This window comes from Onychomys torridus, chromosome 19, assembly GCF_903995425.1.
Source record: "Onychomys torridus chromosome 19, mOncTor1.1, whole genome shotgun sequence".
Classification (NCBI taxonomy): domain Eukaryota; kingdom Metazoa; phylum Chordata; class Mammalia; order Rodentia; family Cricetidae; genus Onychomys; species Onychomys torridus.
Genome location: NC_050461.1, coordinates 11675607 through 11695880, shown reverse-complemented (window position 1 = coordinate 11695880; position 20274 = coordinate 11675607). Strand labels below are relative to the sequence as shown.

Sequence of the window (20274 nt, the reverse complement as noted above, 5' to 3'; positions counted from 1 at the left end):
GAGGTAGCACACAGACATGTTTTGATTTTGTGATTATGTTTTTTTTGTTTGTTTGTTTTGCTTTTGGCTTTGTTTTGTTGTTGGTTTTCTTTTCTTGTTATTTCCTTTTTTTTTTTTTTTTTTTGTTTGTTTGTTTGTTTTTTGAGACAGAGTTTTTCTGTGTAGATTCACCTGGCTCTGCCTCCCAAGTCCTGGGATTAAAGGCGTGCACCACCGCCGCCACCGCCTGGCTTGTCGTTTTTTGCTTGATTGGTTGTTTTTGTTTTGTTTTTTAAATTGAGCCATCATTTAAAAATCAAGATATCTCATATTAAAAAAATAATAAGCCGGTCATGGTAGCACATACCAGTAGGATTTGCTGGAGGAGGAGGAGGAGGAGGAGGAGGAGGAGGAGGAGGAGGAGGAGGAGGAGGAGGAGGCGGCGGCAGGAGGATCACGAGTTCAAGTCCAGCCTGGGTTACAAAGTGAGTTCCAGGACAGCCAGAGCTGTTACATAAAGAAACCCTGTCTTGAAAGACCCAAAATAAACAAATAAGATATATTTATGGTCTCTCTTTTATGAAATAGGGCGATTACCGTCATGGAGCCAGCCTCTTGGCTCCTCCCACAAGTGGTTCCTGGGCTCTGTCTTGTCCTTTCAGTCCCCCAGCTGTGGTCTCTGGCCACAGGTACTGGTTGTCATTCACAACACATGATAATTAGAGTTTTGTAATGGACACGAAGGAGGCAGTGTTTTACCTTGCTGCCTCCCACACTGTCTGCTTCAGTGATGATGATGATGATGATAATATTAATTTTTCAAGTATTACACCAAAAATTACTTTTAAAATCAGATAATATAGCAATATATATATGAGGTAAAAACAACAAAAAAGACAGTCCTTTTTAAAACCAACTTTTGTGGCTGAAGAGATGACCTAGTGTTAAGAGTACTGTTTGCTTTTCAGAGGACCTGGTTTCAGTTCACAGCACCCACATGGCAGCTCAACACTGCCTGTAACTCACTTCCAAAGAACCCAACACCCTCTTTTGGCCTCCATAGGAACACAGTGCACAGATATACGTACAGACAAAATACTCATTTACGTAAAATAAATTTAACCTTTTCAGAGTTAACCATGATTAATCCCTGGATGTGTTTTCTTTTCCTGATCCTTTCCCCATAGCGTAATTTGTTGTTGAACATAAGCAGCATCGTGTTTTGGTGCTGTTTTCTAACTTAGTGATGGCGCTGCCTGGCACAAATCAGTCTCTGCCTCACGTCCTTTATGCCGCATCAGTTACTTGAGTGTTGCCGTTCTCAGCACGGCATTTCAGTAATCACAGTGAGTACTTAGATTGTTGCTGCTTTTATGATCGTGTGTCTGTCTTCCCTGGAACTGTGAGCTGTCTGAAACAGTGTCGTTGCCTACCTCCCTCTGTTGGAGTACCTGTCGGTACATATTCACTAAGTCAGCAAGTGAATGTGGTGCTTTGGTCCCTTTGGTTAAAGCGTTCTAATTTAGCTTTGCATGTAAAATTTATATGATAACTTAAATCTAAATTTAAATATTCTAAGCACCGTAGTCAGGATTTATTAGTATATTTATTGTGAGTTACAGTTAATCTGCTTCTCGGGTCATTTCCTAATGATTTTGAATTAATTTTGTCGTCATTAAGATGAGCCAATAGCAGATTTTCACCACCCTGCTATTCAGAGGAGAAGTCTGCATGTCACCTGTTTTGGTTGTAAGAAGTATTAGCGTCTGGTGGTTTGGTTTTGTATATTTTAAACAAGTTTATGTTTTGGCACCTTACCAAAGCAGATAGTATTTTGTATGCAATTCATTTTTCATAAAAGTGTCATCTGTCTTTAAAGGGAGTATAACTGCACAGTGGTTGTGTAAACAGGGCTTCTGTAAAACAGAGTCCCTTCACTAGGAAATAGCTGAGGTTCATGAAGCGAGCCTTGTCAGATACAGTGTGAGTCTATTGCTGAGGATTTTCATTTAGTGTCCTGCTGCTGTTAAGAGCTCTGATTAAAGAAGAAGGCAAAGAAAACATCTATCATCTGATGGCTGTGGGATGCCTTCCAAGCTTGTGTCATGGTTATGTGGTGTGCTTGGCTTTATGGGCTGAAGAAAGTAACTTGGGTGTGTAGCTGATTCTTAAGCTGTTTTTGTTAGAAGTGGACGAGTTTCGTACTCCTGCGTTGAAATGAGACTTTTAAATAGTCTCAAAAGCTCTCATCGCCAGGCCGTCTGGAGGAGACACCAAGGGTGAGTGTGTAGGAATATTGTAAAATTTCATGTGGGTATTTAAGAAAGTAGGGGAGGTTGGACTGTTATCAGGAGTAAGTTGGAGTCATTAATCATGCAATCCCGTACTTGCACAAACTTGAAAACTAAATCAGCATACATTTGACAGTAAAGAAACAGGAAACTGGATCCACAAAGGCCTCTGCTGTGTGTGTGTGTGTGTGTGTGTGTGTGTGTGTGTGAGAAGTCTGCCTCAGGGTTACAGTGTGGTAAAGCTCTGTTTACTATGGCGAAGGTCCTAGAGAAAGTGGGTCAAGAGCTGTGCTTAAGATAGTGGAGAGGAAAGAATTTTTAGTATCAGGAGCTGTCACTAGCAGACAACAGTTGGAGGTCTGGTTGGAGATGTTGAGCCCAGATTCCATGTTGGAATCAGAGTTCAAATGACATGAGCATTAAAAAAAAAAGTGAAGTGGCTGTGTCCATACAATGCCCTGTATTTATAGAGCGCCCTGGAACTTACAGGCTCCTCTGGGAAGTTTGATCTGACTTAACTGCAGAATTGCTGGTGGCAGGCAGGCTGGGTGTACCGCTTGGCTTGCTCCCGGTTCCTGGGCCTCTGATGACAAGGAAGAGAGAGGTGGTTTCAGTGAGAGTGGATCATAGTCAGGCTGGTGAAGGAAGTCATTTAGTCTGAAAAGTCAGGCCTGAGCCCTCTGGATATGGAAGATGGTTGTTTAGCTTGAACTGTTTGGGGGCACCCAGGCACAGGGAACGGGATCTGGTCTATGGGCAGGCTTTTGGACTCCGGTGCCTGTGGTGTGACACCTTGCACAGCCTGGTGCAGTGGGAAGGGGCTTGGACCTGCCTAGCCTCAGTGTGCTGGGCTCTGCTGACTCCCCATGGGAGACCTTGATTTGGGGGATGTGGGGATGCTGGGTGGCTTGGGAAAGAAGGCTGGGGGTGGGAGGAGGGAGGAGGGGAGCTGTGGATAGCATGTGGAATGAGTAGAAATTTTCTTAATAAAGAAAAATGAAAAAAAAAAAAAAAAAAAGCCAGGCCTGAGGCTGGGAGCAGGGAAGACCAGGGTTTGCTGGTGAACTTTGTAAGAATACATTTTGAAGTTTGGTGAACCCAAGAGCTATGGTCCCGGTGAGGTTTGGTGGGCTACTATGACGGTCCCAGGGACTGGGTTAGGCAGATAAGGGAATGGGAAAAGAAGAAAGTGAGACTCAAGGGATACTTGTAAATCAGAACTGCAGAAATGCCACAGTTTGTAAAAACAAAACAAAACCAGCAGCCTGACAGCTGGAGGTCATGTTCTGTGCTGTTTATTTGCAGTTTCATCCCGTAGGAAATAACTGTGGCTCACATATAGACAGCTCATGTCGAGAAGGCACATGACGGCAGCTTCAGAGAAAACCAGTCGGCGGTGGCGCAGCAGCAGGGCTCAGGGTCAGGTCCTGTGTCTGAGGCAACCCACGGCCAGGGCTCCACGTCAGCCATCTGCGGGGCTCGGACAATGTGGGTTGTAGGTCCCCCAGCCTCTTGTAAACGAATGTTACTGGTGTCAGTTGAGCACAGTTGCAAAGATCAGTCCTTCCAGTGGAAAAGTAACTTAGCACTCACACCTTGGGGTTATTATCATATGCCAACATGTCTTTAAAAAAGAAAGAAAAATAGAGCAGCCTGTGTTGCTTAGTTCAAGAGATCCTAGACTACAAAGTGAGACCCTATCTCAAAAAGAAGAGGAAAAAGTATTTATGTCAATTCATTAAGGCCATAGACATTTGGATCAGATTAACCCAGCCGCTCTTGTGCCTCAGGCATACAGAATGATTTGCACGTTCGGCACATGCTGTAGCTGTGTTCAGAATGCCCCATTCCTGTTGTATTGATACCACACCTGGGTGCTAGAAGGAACGTGTGTGGCCAGCATAGTTCTCTGTTTCTCTCAACCCTCCCTCTTGCCGTCTCTGCTTAGGATTGAAACTCAAAGCTTATTCTTAGTATAGTGAACCCCGTGCTTCAGGCTGGCATGAGTAGATCTCATCACACTTCAGTTACTCAGATAAATGGCACCCAGAGTAGGACGCTTGCCAGTCACCAGTCCCTCTGTGTTCTCTCTGCCCTTCTCACAGTTGGCTGATTCTTCAGGGCACACGTGCATAGATACGGGGTTCCAGGGGCCAGCCCGAGGCTGGCCAGAACCGCAGCCCAGCACTGTAGGAACCAGGCTAGCACCCCAGTAAAGGACACACATTGCTCTTGATGGAATCTGAAAAGAGACACTTAGCTTTTGTTTATCAGGCAATGCTCGCATTTTCTCTTAGAATGGAAGAAAAGAATGATAAGAAACCATTAGTTATTAGTACAGGCTGTCTACTTTCACACTTATCCAGCCTTCAAGAAAAAGCAGTATTTCTTTGTCAAATAAGTTGAGGTCTTTGTGTGTGGAGCTGACGACAGATGGAGACTATCAATGGTGAATACATTTAGATAAATACAGAGCCCGGAGATCATCCTTGGGCTGTGCTGGTCAGCCAGAAAATTAAGAAGGCCACATTCAGAGCGGTTAGGTACAGGGTGTCAAGACTGGTAAAGTATCTGTGTGGTAACTGTGTGGCCCATCTGTGCAGCTGTTCTAAAATGCTTGTTTGGGGTGTGTTTATAGGAGTAACTCACAAAAAGAGAGTACTTCAGATACAGAATATTTGAGAAACCAGGAAGACATTATGGAAGTTTGTCTTCATTGTCAACTATGTCTTGATACTGTTACCATCTTCCAAAGCTTGAGTGGTTGGGATAAACAGTTAAAGAACAGGACCTCTGCCAACCTAATAGAGCGCATGTGGGTACTATTTGTCTGTTTGTAAATCCAAACAGTACTGAAAAATGCAGAGAAAAAAGTGAAAAATCCCATCCTCTGCCCTAGGAATCTGCTTCTAGGGAGACAGGATTTCCTACATGGGAGTTGTAGGTTAGTTTACAATTGATTCTGAACACTTAGTGAAGCATTGTGGACTCTTGGATGTTGAATATAGTTTTACATTACAGTTTTTTCATTATTTAAAGAATACTTTGTAAGTTTCTGTAATCAAACTCATGTAGACAAGACCTGGCAAGTTTAGTACAGTGCACCATTCCTTTAAAAATGGAAAAAATTAATGTTAATGTTTCTAGATCAGTAGGGCTGTTAATTTATGTACAATGCCAACTCAACTCAGTAAACTGTGGAATTTTTCCCAAATCTGACAGCACAGCTAAATGCTTCCAAATCTTCAAATGACATATCCATGTAGACATTTATATAAAAAGGCTAATAACAGCACTGTGTTATGCATCGATAGCAGCAACAGCTTTTCTAGGTCCTGCACTCATTTGAACAGAATTACAAAGATGCCCAGCACACTCTATTACAAAACAAAAGTAAAAAAGTCCAGACAACACCTCACCAGATGGCAGAATTCTGTTACTCTTGCAGCACCTGGCCCCATTAAAAAAAAAAAAACAGTTTCTGAATAATCTAGATCCTCATATTTAAAAAAAAATTAAATTCAGCGGTGTAATTGTATCTTAGTAATTTATATATAGTGCTGTCCATTCACCAAACTTATTTTTATTTTTTCTTCTGGCCATGCAATTGGCACTGTGCTGAGCTCTGACAACATAGCAGCAAGCTTCTGTATCAGTGAACGGAAGTTTTTACTGAGAGATTGTGACCTCCATATGACCTGTGGAGTACCACTTCTTTGGTTTCTTTTCATTTTATTCCTCCTAAAGAGAGTTTTTGTTTTGTTGTGGTTATTTCCTTCTTCTTGGTCATCTTGGAGTTAAAGAAAGGTAAACCAGATGTTATAAATGTTTTTACTACCTTAAATGGAGTTGGTTTTAACATTGATAACTATGATTATGTTTCAGACCAGTAATGAATCTTCCTTAGGTAAGATTTACCCTTTGAACTTAATTGTATTTCTATAATTTGATTAATTTCTTTTTGTTTTCAAATAGATGCCATAGTTTTGAAAATATAACAAAATCAAAGGCATTAGAGGATAGCTAAAATAAATATTACAGATACATACAAGTATATTATCTCCATTTAGCTTGCCACTTGGCTAGGTAGTGTTGGTGTATTTTTATAAAAATTGGGATTCCTCTCCCCACCAGCCCCGTGTGCAGTACAGCAGTAGCATAACCATCATGAGACAGTCAGCTGAGTTCCAGGTCCCACCCTCATGTGTGAATTGCTTGCTTCTACAGCTACAGGGATAGGGTGCCCACCTTGTGAAGCTAGGCACTTCTGTGAGACAAAGATGTCACATACTCTTGATGACATTTGAGATAATAAAACACTATATTTATTCTCTTGCAGGGAAATTTATTATATTGTTGGAAATTTCAATGATGAGAAATACTCTGAAAGGGATAGAACTAACTCTTTTACTGAAATTCCATCATCCAGAAATGTCCAGTGTCTGTGTCTGACTACATACTTTATAGAAGCGGGACTGTATTAAACAGATGCCACATTTTGCATGAGAACAAATGTGTATATCTTATTATTCAGCAATGAGAGGAAGTGGTTTCCCAGGCCATTCCTCCTCCTCTCTTTTTCTTTTCCTTCCTTCCTTCCTTCCTTCCTCCCTCCCTCCCTTCCTCCCTCCCTCCCTCCCTCCCTTCCTCTCTTCCTCCTTTCTCTCTCTCTCTCTCTCTCTCTCTCTCTCTCTCTCTCTCTCAACCTCTCCCTTTCTGGACATGGTTTGTTTGTGTTATTTATTTGTACCAAGTTTTATTAGACTGAAGATTAAATGTTGTTGAAAATATTTTAAGACAATTTAAAATTATGAATGTTTTAGTTCTTCCTAACTCATTGTTCAAATCTGCTGCTTATTATGCAGTCAAGGTCAATAATATGACTATTGTCTTTTTTATTTGGCAAGTGTCCAGACGGTTGATTGGCTGGAGGAGGGTGCCACTGAAGACAGTCCACATGACCACTGACCACTGCTCCCAGGAGAATGCAGAGTCTTGTAGTCTGAGTGCAGCCTTCTAGGACAGGCATCCACTCTGAATCTTTCTAGATTTTTCTTTCTTTTTTCTATTTCTTAAAGCTTTTACTTTGAGACATCATGGAAGAAACCTTACATGGAAAGATAGACATGATCACAAAATGAACATAATTAGAAGCATCAGTGTCTGTCGGCTAATGTTGAAGCCCAAGTCCCGGGAGTTTGATGTGATCCAGCGGCTGAAAGAATGGATCATTATTTCTCTCCTTCTTACTCACCCTCTCCTTCAACAGAATCAACACCAACTTCTCTTGGACAGCCATGTCCTCACGGACCTCAGAATGCCCCATCCTCCATGCCCTCACCCACATACCAGTGCACAAAAGTATGCTTGGCATGCATCAGATCAAACTTGTGGTCTGGGAGAACCCAGGCCTCAGCAGTGGCTGTGGTGTTGCTCAGCATGCACACAGCTCTCTGGGCCTTGGCCAGGTCTCCACCAGGTACCACAGTGGGAGGCTGGTAATTAATGCCAATCTTGAAGCCAGGGGGACACCAGTCCACAAACTAGATGCTGTGCTTGGTCTTCATGGTGGCAATGGCAGAAATAACATCTTTGGGAATCACATCACCACGGCACAATAGGCAGCAAGCCATATATTTACCATGGTGACGGTCTCATTTCACTATTGGTTGGCTGACTCGAAGCAGGCATGGGTGATCTCTGCTACAGAAAGCTGCTCATGGTAGGCATTTTCAGCTAGATGACGGACATGTGTGGCCAGAGGGAAGTGGATGTGAGGGTAGGGAACCAGGGTGGTCGGGAATTCTGTCAGATCAACATTCAGGGGTCCATCAAATCTTAGGGGGGAGCGGTAATGGAAGACACACTCCCAGCAGGCATTGCCGATCTGGACACCAGCCTGGTCAATGTGGATAGAGGTGCACTGGCTCATGGTAGCTATGGGTTCGAAGGTGAGGGTGACAGAAGCAGACACCAGGTCCTGGTTACTGTTCCTGACAGCTAAGAGTTGAAGTTAGTAATGCAGTGATGCTAGGTTTTTTTTAAAGGATAAATTTCATACACACACACACTCACATACACACTTTACACACGTGCACACACAGAGGGAGGGAGGGTATGGGAGAGAGTGCACGCACAAGATGCTCCAGCCAGTTCACTGCCTTAGGTGTGGACTGTTTCCTTACACTTCCTGACTGACAGTTCCTCTGCATTTAACAGTCAGATCTCCACTGGTGCCTCTACCCTCTCTACGTAATGTCCACATGGGTTCATTTTCGTCTAAAATACCTTGGCTGATAGCGTCCATTCTTGCCAGAGATCAAGATGGAATCGGTTTAAGAGCTCATGCCGACTGAGTATTTTAAAATGCTTACTTCATTTAGCATGAGCCTTTGAAAATTTGTCGTCCCTGGGTGGCATTCATAGTTCAGTTTTAGATTCTCTTAGTCTGATTCCACATCATGTGTACTTGTATGTCTTTCTGTATATTATGCAAATATTTTTTGTGTGCACCTTTTCCTGTTTCAGGTTCTTAATTATTTTCTGTTTTTAATTGAAAGTGACTATGAAAATTTAACCATGAAAGTGACTATGAAAATTTAACCATTAAACTCACTTTTTAGTGATTTTATACCCTTCTCTTAGCTGATTCTAAAGCTTTCAGTGGAAACAAGAAGCAGACCTCCACCTCTTCATTTCGGGGTTTCCTTTGTGCTGTGGAGAACTTGAGACCACATGGGTGGAAGTGGCCTCTGCCAATTGACTCTTATCTTTCTCCTCCCCAATTTTTTGTCTTTGGGATCAAAATGTAATTCATAAAACCTAAGCCACTTTTAAAGTTTACCCAATAGTTAATTTTTCTTTTCTTTCTTTTCTTTTTTGAGACAGTGTAGCCTGGAGCTCACTCTGTCGTCGACTAGGGTAGCCTCATACTCACAGAGACATGCCTGCCTCTACCTCCTGAGTGCTAGGATCAAAGGCCTGTGTCGCTGTGTCTAGCTGTTTGAAGTGTGTTGGGGATTTCTCCTAGCACAGGGTTTCTCTGTGTATCATTGGAGCCTGTACTGGCACTCACTCTGTAGACCAGGCTGGCTTCGAACTCAGAGATCCGCTCTGCCTCTCAAGTGCTGGGATTAAAGGCATGCGCCACCACTGCCCAGTATATGTGCATTCTTGTACACACACAGTGAAGGTCCAGATGACACGCATCGTGAGCTTACCCTGTGAAGACCTTCACTCATTCACTGATGCTTCCTGGGAATCCTGTACGTGATGGTTAGATCACCTCTGTTTTGTAGATGATAAAACTCAGGTCTAGAGCGATAAGGAATCTCATTTTAGACTGATTACTCATCTACAGTGTCGAGTCTAAGTGGACCATTTTCAGCTCTTAGTCACTGTACCCACTCCCCCTTTCTCCCAAGCCCCTTCTGGTAGGGCCCAAATTGAAAGCCATCAGAAGTGTTTGAGCAACCTGGGGACCTATTGCATTTGGTAGGGCTCAACGTAAGTTATTTCTGGGGATCCCATCAAGATGAGACAGATGCTTAAATGAAACTAATTTGGCAAGGTTAAATTTCTTGACTCATTGACTCATACAGAGTTTTATACAATCTTTCAAATCTATAAAGTCTCTCAGATTGCTAAGTTATAGGTAATTGCAGATTTATAGGAGGAACAATACCAAATATTTAGCTTGAAAATAGAAATCCAGCTTTGGAAATTATATGTAGCACCTAAGTTTGTGATTTTTAAAGCCCTCCTGATTAAAGTGAGTGGTGAGCAGTGGACCAAATGCTCACTGCGTAGTTGTTTTGGTGGATGGATTGTTTACATTGTATAATTGTGAGGAACCAAAGCATGTATGAGCAGCCTTACTGTGTATATGAAGGTAATTAATACTCAGTCCCGTGCAGTAGGCACTTTATAGAGGGTGTGACTCCCTCTACAAAAACATGCTGTGTTCAGAATGTCTTTTATCTAAACCTGGTGTTTTAGAGATAATTGTAAAATATTACTCTTAGGACAGCAAGTGACAGACAGCTCTGGAGAATGGATGAAGGGGTAGCCTAGATTGGTTATGAGTAATTCATCCAAGATGTGTGAAACCCAGTAACAGAAGGTTTGTCTTTTAGCCTCATTCTCTTTGTGACCTGCTCTTTGACCTGTAGGAAGCTGCCTTGCCCCCACACCTATAAAAAAGGAAAAAGGAACACTTCTGGCTTAATTACCCCTTTAGAGGAAGTGTAATAATCTAGCTGTGTAAGCATATTTGATTCTTCAGAGTTTCCACTTAAGAATTAGTAGCCATTCTCCCTGTGCCTCCTTTTTCTCTTCACAATTCCACAAAATGCTCACCAAGCAGATGGCACAGCCGAGCACATGGGTTATTTACAGCCAGTACAGTAGAGAAGGCATATGTGCTAAGCCCTCTCCTACCCGCTCCCCGGGAGTCATTAACACAGTCATTTAGATGCAGGAGTCCCAGGTTTTTGCCTTGGGCATTTCTGCTCTACTCCCCTGAAGCCTGGCCATCTGCTCTGCCTCCTCCCAGTGGCCTGGCACCCTCCCCTCCTGCCGGCCCAGTCATGACCTGCTCTCCCTAACGCCCCTTACTACTCCGGAGACAGGGCGCTGTGGCAGCTGCTCTGTTCCTCACTCCACCGGTGTGGCTCCTCGCCTGTCCGACATCCATCTGAGGATACGGGAAGCTCTTGAAAACAGTTCTTGAGCAGGTTCAGTTCCATGCAGTTCCCTGTACATACATCTGAGCACTGTCCGCACACTAAGATGGCCCTTAAAACAAAGGGTTCTGCTTTTGTGTGTGGTCTCAAAACTAGCATGCCTGGTCCGCTGGGCTACCTGGAAAGCCAGCAGCTGTCTATGTGCATCAGATGCACCAAATGCCACCCTCCTTTCCCACCCACCAAGGGAGTCATGTGGATAGTCTTCTTTTCTCCAATATTCTTCCGGGGCCAACAATTAGTTATAGTAAGTATTTCCTGCCCCAAATGCAGTCCTTTCTACTCACTGTTGTCCTCTAAAATTAAAAAAAAAAAAAGACACCCCCCCCCCCAGCTGTAGAGATGACTCGGTCAGTTCAATGCTCACTGCACACCATGAGGCCCTGGGTTCAGATCCCCAGGACCCATCTGTGCTGCCTCCCTCCCCAGAGCCTGGCCCCTCCCCCTAAGGCCCTTACTACCCCTGGAGACACGGCGCTGAGGCCTCTGCTCTGTTCCTCATTCCACCAGTGTCCATCCACGCCCGTGGTCTGCCAGTCTCCTCTGATCTACTGTTCCCACATTTCCTGTCACTCTGCATTCGCTCTCTCTCCAGTCATGAGTGCTGGGGGTCGTCAGCCTGTAAGAGCTCCTGTGGGTTGTTGTCTGGGTCAGAACTTGTTTTCAGGTGCCAGAACAGAGGCTTCAGCAAGTTACTTCAGGTAAAAAGATTATTGCTCTTTAAAATTTCTTTTATTTATTTATTTATTTGTTTGTTTGTTTATTTATTTATTTATTCTATTTTTAGACTATAATATAATTACGTCATTTCCCCCTTCCATTTTCCCCCTTCAAATCCCCTTCCCATGTATCCCTCCTTGCTCTTTCAAATTCATGGCCTCTTTTTTCATTAATTGTTGTAGGTAGATAGATAAATAGATGATAGATATATAGGTAGATAGATTTATTTTTAAATATGTATATATTCAGAATATAGCCTAATTGGTCTGTATAATGTTACTTGTATATATATTTTTTCAGCGCTGGCCATTTGGTATCGGGAAACCAGTTGGTGTGCTCTTCCCTGGGGAAGACTATTTCTCCCACTCTTGGGTATATTATGTTGCCTGTATTTTCTTCATAGTCGTGAGGCCTGTTGGGCTCCATCACTTCCATTTTAGCACATCTAACGAACGTTGTCCTTGTACAGCTGCTGTTTAGGGAGTCGAGTTGTTGAAACTTTATGGGTGTGGCTTCTGGCATTCCTAGGAGGCGCATTCTCAGAGCAAACCCCTTGGTTCCCTGGCTCTTAGTCTTTCTGCTCCCTTTCTTCAATACTTCCAGAGCCAACAGGGGTTGGAGGGACCCGTTGGGACTGGGCTCCACAACTCTGTATTTTGATTGGTTGTGGTTTTTATAATCGTCTCTGTTGCAAAGAGAAGTTCCCTTGGGGAGTGGTAAGGACTACACTGATCTGTAAAGTTGATTTCAGTTCTCATTAGAGTTTGTTGCTCTTACATAGAGAGATCTTACAGAATTTAGGAACAGAAAACATCAGTGAGGAAGCCTCTCGGGGCTAGAAAGCCGTGAGAACAGAACCCACTCTCCATGGCTGCATCTGTAGCCCCCACGTTCTCCATATCATCTTACTTGTCTCCTCCAAGCCCCAGTCTTTGGGCCAAGCTGTAGCCTTGCTTGACCTTGGCCCCGACTGGATCCCATGACACCCGAGTATGCATTATCTACTGGTTTCACAAACTGCAGCTAGCCGGTATTCGCCGTAACTTCAGATTCCTTGTAGAGCAATCTGATTGGTTTAACTGTTTCATTTTAAGCCAAGCAACACTATTTGTAGGTTCCTAGCCACCGATGAATAGTTCTTTCCTGGGTCATTTATTCATCTCTGTCCAGTCAGATGTTAGACAGCTACAGTCCCATGGCCTGCTGCTGAACTGTGAGCAGAACAGGTTTCTATAGGGTCAGTCACCCAAAAGTGTATACAGTAAGGGTGCTGTGAGCAGAACAGGTTTCTATAGGGTCAGCCACCCAAAAGTGTATACAGTATGAGAAACCATGGAGCAGAACTTGATTGTGTCTTTGTTCTCACACAAGTCTCTTTGTGGAACTGGATACCATTAGAATAAAAAGTACAGAAGCAATTTGACCTTGGTTGTCCGGTGTTGGCAACACTTCCATCTGTAGGTCTGAACACTGTGCTGTGTGACTACCACGTCCACCACCAAATCAGCTGCTAAATACTGTGTTATGTTTAAAGCCTTTGCATTTGAATCTAGACTTGATGACTTAAATAAAAATAAAGTCTGTTTATTCCCTGACCTTCTAGAAACTTAGTAAAAGTGAAGAAATTCTCCGGTGAGGCCACACAGGGCAAAAGCACCCCTCTGTTCTGTGTGTTGGACGCTGGGCCTCTGGAGGCAGCAACTGCAGACTGTTTTCTGCAGGCTCACTGGGTAGAGAGGCCATGGGCAGCCGGGTTTGCCACACGCAGCAGTTGCTGCTGGGCAAGACTTGTCCCCAGTGCCAATCGACTCCGTTGTTCACTGGGGAAAACACTCTTCTTCATGCAGGAGCAGTAGCTTGTCAGTGTATCATGCAGTGATGCAGTGAGTGGAGAACAGTGGCTGCTTTGTACAAATATGCTGAAAACGAGTAAACAACAGTGCACGGGGAGGATCCCAGCTCTGGAGTGACATCTGCTGGGACTGTAATGGCGGTCAGAAGCATAGGATATTTTGATTCAAATGTCTTCTCCTGAAGTAGGGAGTAGACCTTGCAGACTTCCTGCCTGGGTGCACCCACAGGGTAGGCTTGAGCAGGGCACAAGAAGGGTGTGCAAGCTTGTGTAAAGTGGGTTGGGCTTCTGCAGACTTGCACTGTTGGAAGAGACACCATCCACTGGTCGAGTTACTCCTTTCTGAGCTCTCAATTTGGAAGGAGCCATGAGTATTAATGTAATGCTTATTCCAGGAGGTTAGACTCAAGGGTTTGGGGTGTCTGGGATGGATCAGAGCTGAACAAAACGTCAGATTTACAGTTCATGTAGGAGGCGACAGTTGGAAGTGATTCTGTTGATCAGTGAGTGCCATGGAAATAATATACAGTAGCCTTACCAGCCTGACATCAAAAGGAATCACAAACCATGACAGATTGCCTTTGTAATCTAATTCCCCTGATGGCCTTGGAATGCTCTCAGCAGAGGCCTGTGTGACTCAGAGAAGGCTTTCCCTACCCTCTTTTCACATTCTAGTGACAGCCAGAGGCTCCTTGTTAGATTCTGTGCAAGGAGAGCAGCATTTTGCTTCTCTCTTCTTGCTTTATATTTATGTTCTCTAATTACCATCTTACTATTAATATAAATCTTTGGACCTTCATGTTCAATCATGTTATATTATGCACGAGACAGGATTCAGGTTGCAAAGCAGTTTACTAAAATATTACTGCTCTCTTTGAGTTACAGCTCTCTGGCCAGAAGAACTGCTACCTTCAATGAAAGAATTATTTCTTTATAAGCAATAAAATTAGTCATTATTGCCTACCTGGTGGCAATTAGAACTAAAACCTGGATGTCTCTGACTCATGGGCTATGCTTGTATGTATCAGCGTTTCCCAAACTTGAGTCATATGGGTACCTCATCTTCATTTACACAAGTGGGCTCTCAGATTTATCCTTTCTATTAGAAGTTAATTTTTTATTTTTAATTTTTAAATGAAGTTTCATTACCTCAAGTAGGAAACCAGCATCATTTAAGTTAAATTGAAATCCATCCTTGCAAATAAGAGATGCTGTGGAAGTCAGAGAAGATGGCTGTGTGTCCCTAGCGAAGGCAGGATCATCGGATGTCACTGGGCATTACAGGTATGGCAGCGTCCCCCTAGGTTTTAGCGCCTGAGAGCTTGAGAGGGAATGAATTTCTCATTGGGTGGTCATAGGTTATTTAGTACCACCTGTCTATCATCTCTGTGCTCTGAAATCATCTAAGGAGTCCCTAGCTCAGTGGCTCTCAGCCTTCTAATGCTGTGACCCTTTAATACAGTTCTGACCCCAACCATAAAATTAATTTTGTTGCTACCTCATAACTGTGATTTTGCTGCTGTTATGAATTGTAATGTAAACACCTGTGGTTTTTGATGGTCTTAGGTGACCCTGTGAAAGCGTTGTTGGATGCCCAAAGGGGTCATGACCCCCAGGCGAGAACTGCTGTCCTAGAACGCATACCATTCGCTGTGCCCCTGCGTAGCAGTACCTGGCCCACTCAGGCAGCTCAGGAGCCCCCTACTCTTTCCCATTTGCCAGAAGATGCAGACACAGGGAGATTTAAAAAGCACTTACTGTGTACCCCCATGCACCTGAGGATGTTAGTCCAGCATACTGCCTCGAGAACTGCTTTAGCTCAGCAGAACTCAGGTTAGTGGGGTTGAAGCAAAAAGATGGGGTGAGTCTGTCCCTTAAACCTGGAGACACATTTGTTTGCAAGATGAATCTAACTGGAACATCATGCATACTAAAAAGAAGGGGGTGGGGTAGGGAAGAGGGAGAAGGGAGGGGAAGGGAGGGACCCTGCTGTAGGTTCAGGGCACAGATTGAACGAAGCACGATGATCAGCCTTCTGCTCTAGAGATCCGAGTCCCTTTTTCTGGAGTGCTTTTGCTTTTACTTCTTTTAGAAAAAATGGAGCTTAGCATAAAGTACATGGGGATTTTTCCTACTTGAGTACTACTTTAGTAAAAAGTAAAATATTCTTTCTTTCGTGGAATGAATGCCCATAGATCTTTGGGAAGTGTGAATACATTTGTGAATGTATTTTTAAAATCTTTGCCTGCATGAACAAAGCCATATTCTGGCAAAAATGTCACCAGAACTTAGCAGCAGCAGCAGCAGGCACCCCAGCAGTGGGCGTGGGGCACTGTTAACTGTGATTAGAATGGCAAGCCTTCGACACTCCTCTACACCCTGAACATGTTCCTCCCTTCTGTCTCCTCTGTGACCCAGCAACTTCACTTGATGACCCACTTGGTGGGTTCTTTTGCTTCTGCTTTGTGGTTGGGTTTAGCAACCACACACTGAAGGAAGGGAGAGAAGGGGGAGCGAGGTGCGAGACCCCTCCCAGGGTCTCTCTTGACTGGCAGTGACTGGACAGGGCAGGACGGTTCTCCTTGGGCAGCCCTCCCGACCAGCCTTCCTACGGTTCTGTCCGCACCCAGGTGTCATCTGCTCTCTCGGCCTCCCTCAGGCCTTGGGGGCTAATGGACTCTGCTTCTCCGGGCTTCCTGCTGGGCCACAGTAGGCCTTGCAGTTTTCCTGAGCCCTGGTCAATTTTTAAATACCTCATTTGTGAAATTCTCCTAAGATGATTGTAACTGGAAGGGGCTGCCTGTCAGCTGATGGTGCCTTGACTGACAGAATGCATCTGCAGTATTGCTGCTTTGATTCTTTTACTGACCTCTGACCTTGGCATCAATAGTAGTGTGTTCCCTATCAGTAGGATTTCCAAATTGCAAATTATAACTTAAAGGACACCGGATCCTTGTTTGGGGGTAAGTGGGGGAAGCTGTCACATGTGTTAGCCTAGCCTGGACTAAGGAAGTCCCTTCTGGTTGTAAATTAGAATTACCAGAGAGATGGGTGGGGGGACCCACAGAGACTAGAGAGATGAAGGGGGGGGATTTGATTAGAAATGGAGGAGTAACTGACTGCCCTTTGACCTCCCTACAAACAGCAGTGACGTGATACCTCAGCAGCAAGGGCCCGCTTCCTCTGACTCCCTGTGTAAGAATTTGAGACTGTTTCCTATCATCCGGGGCAAAGCTCAGCATTGGTGATGGTGTACTAAACAACATCTGCTAAGTAAAACAATCCCTAAGTATGCCTCAAGATATGGGATGTAATTACCAACATAATGGACACAGCTTTGCTGCAAAAAGTATATAAAGAAGCCCTCTGTTAAGATGAATCCCTTCACAGAGCCCTTGTTATAAGCCCATGGAATGCCCAGTCTGTGTCTACTGAGTGCATGCCTAGAGAAGGCAGTGGCCTTGTGCTGAACCGAGGGAGAGAAGCTGCAACCCGGTGACCCACGTGGGACAGATGGATACGGTGGCCAGAGAACACTGGTAGCCAGAAGACGTGAGTTTACAACCTGCTTGGGTCCATTTCTCCAGCAGATACTGAGAGGATCAAATGAGGATGTAAAACTCTTGGGGCATATGACATTCTCAGAGTGTCACTCCCTGTCCCTGAGCCTTCCTCACCCCCATCAGAGCCTTATATTGCCGTCTTAAATATTTCACATCCAAATCGCAGAATAACCACATAAAGGTAATCCGCAGGTGTGTTCTGTTGAGTCAACGTGGGCAGACCCAAGTGCCCCAGCTCTTAGAAATGGGTCTTCAATATTATCAGGCTGAACGTCTCAGTTCCAGCTCAGTCACGACATACTCCACCTTCAGTAGTGGACCAGGACACATGGCAGTTCTGTTTTCTAGCTGCTGGAGGGCTGCTCATCGTTCTGCTTTGTCGTGTCGTTCATTTTCAGCCTCTTCCTTTGGGGGTTTGGTGAAGTCCTTTCTGCAGTGGGTGGCTGTTCTACTTTGCTTTCTATTGCCATGATCAACACTATGACAGAAGCAGCTCGGGAGGACGGTCTATATTACCTTCAACTCTACATCATGGAGGGAAGTCGGGGCAAGAGCTCCAGGCAGGAAGTGACCCAGAGGCCATGGAGGAGTGCTGCTTACTGTTCCCCCTCACCATGTCTTGCTTAGCCTACTTTCTTATACACCCCAGGGCTACCAGCCCAGGGAGGGTACCACCCACAGTGAGCTGGGGCCTCCCCTATCAATCACTAATCAAGAAAATGCCCATAACTCAATCTGATGTAGGCCTTTTCTCAATTGTGCTCCTTCATCCAGATGACCCACATTCAGTTCATGTCAAGTTGACAAAAAACTAGCCAGCCGGGTTGTGGATATTAAGGAGAAGGGTCATCTTTGCCAGGATACTGTAGAGACAGAGTCTTCCACGGGCCAGGGCTGGGCTTAAGGAAATCACGTGACCCAGTAGGCCATGCATTAGTGCTGGAGGCACCTCCAGTGGGTTAACTTTCAGTGTTGTGTAGGCTTGGCCCTAGAGAGACCAGGGTGGGGTGCAGAGTAGGTCTCTGTCTGTGGACACCACATAGCCTAAGCTAATGAGCAGCAGGGCTTTGAGTTGTCCGCAGTCTGAAGTAGGTGTTAGGGTCCCTCGGAGTTGTACTGGAGTCTTAGAGGGTCGACACACACTTGTGGCCTACTGGGAGGAGACTGATTTGTAAGTCACCCGAAGCTTCCTACCTGCCCCTCTGATCCTCTCTACCGGTGTGCGTGCATGCGTGCATGCGTGTGTGGGGTGCTGATGTGAACTCAGAAGGGGAAAAGGAAGCTGCTAGAAAAGCAGAGTCTGTAGACTCCCACCCGCCTTTCGCCCCTGCCCCAGCACTTCTTTCGCACAGCCTACGTCTTTTTGTTTCACTTCAGTGTTTAGAAGGCTTGTAATTTGATCGCTTTAATTTGTGGTTTAAAATGACCTTTTATTTAGGGGGAAAAAAACCCAAGGCAGTTGCTCCAGAGAGTGGCTGACTCGTTAAGCAATGGGTGACACTGTGAGTTGACTCCATCAAACTGACTGTTGGCACCAGGGCAGAGACCCTTGGGTACCCCTAGTGCAGGGGAAGTAAGCAGGGTGTACAGTGATGGGAAGCCAGCAGGAGGACCAAGACGGACAGTTGGACACAGAAAGGATTAAACATAACCCATAGACCTGTGTTCCTTGGCCCAGAAGATGGATCAGTGCTGGTCTGACTGTAGGTGGAGACAGGTGGGCGAAAAGAGACCGCCCACCACCATGGCAGCATGCTGTGGGATTGCCAGTCAGCAGAAGCAGACAGGATGCCCAGTTACATTTGGATTTGAGATACATAGTGAATCATTTTGAATGTTTTTGTCCCAAACTGTGTGTCTGAATTCAAGCTTAGCCTTGTGTCCTGGTTTTACTTGGTGGTGTTTCTGTTTGGCTGTGCACCTGACATTTGGACAGTTCTGTGAGACCTTTAGAAGGGGGTGTGGCTGACAGGAAAGTTAATGTTCCAGGCCTCTGCCCTTCTGTGGAGAATGCACTGTGGGACCAGACTGCTGCTGCCTTGGATCTGCTGCTTGTCTCCGCTGGCAGAAAGGGCCTCAGAGGCCCCTCAGATGAGTGCAAGCTGACAAAGACTCCTAGTTTCTCCTAGTTAGGACGAAGGCTCAGAGGCTTAACAGAGATGTCAGAGTCACCTACCCACCATCTGGGTTTTCTCAGGAAACTGAGAGAGGACTCATGAAGCCTGAAATAGAGTCAGGGTTTCTTCAGCCCTCACAGTTCTTTCAGTGATGGTGACTCAGTGGATTCTTAGTGACCCTCCCAAGTGTCCATAACAGGAAGAGAGCTCCTTTGTGGTCACAGCCCTGTGGTGTTAAGTACTTCATAGGTAGCTCTTCGTTGCCAGGTAACAAAGACTAGGGACTGTAAGGAGTCTTTCTCTGTCCTACCAGCCAGCTCCCAAATAATGACATGGAGACGACTTCTTACTAATGATGAAAGCTTGGCCTCAGCTAAGGCTTGTTAACCCATTTTTTTTATTAATCTGCATGCTGCCACGTGACTTGTGGCTTTTACCTCTCCTGCATGTCCTGCTTCCTCTGTCCAGCTGGTTGCTTCCCCTTCTTCCCAGAGCTCTCTCTGTCCGGAAGTCCTGCCAGTACCTCCTGCCTAGCTATTGGTCATTTAGCTTTTTATTAAACTGATGACGGTGACACACCTTTACTTGTCATCAAGTATCTCCCAACAAGGGACCGGAAAGTTGATGTGCTGTCGCTCATGACAGTGGGTGTAACATGGGACATGTTCATGTGTGTTTCCCAAACCTAGATTCTCAGTGACAGGAGAGTGAAACTTAGGAGTCCGTCTCCTTTCTGGTTCAGCAGGCACATCCAGTGGCTTCCCAGTGCAGTGTTCAGATCCAGTGTGGGACAGAAAGGGACAAGGCTGCTGTCCTGGGGAGCTCCCAGCTTCACAGTGTTCAAATCCTGTGTGGGACAGAAAGGGACAGGTCTGCTGTCCTGGGGAGCTCCCACAGAGCAGCTGGGAAAAAAGAAACCTTCAGGGGCAGAGCAGAAGCAGGTAGGTCTTTCTAGAAGGATTTACCCTCTGGAATTGGAGGTTTTGTGCTGACACACGTGGCTGAGCT

General features: G+C 45.0%; 1 protein-coding gene and 1 pseudogene across 4 annotated transcripts in view; one reads left to right on the top strand and one right to left on the bottom strand.

Moving 5' to 3' along the window:
- Positions 1-20274, top strand: part of Fyn (FYN proto-oncogene, Src family tyrosine kinase) — a 195564-nt gene that overhangs the window by 47295 nt on the left and 127995 nt on the right. The window lies entirely within an intron of this gene.
- Positions 7583-20274, bottom strand: part of LOC118570668 — an 88607-nt pseudogene continuing 75915 nt past the window's right edge.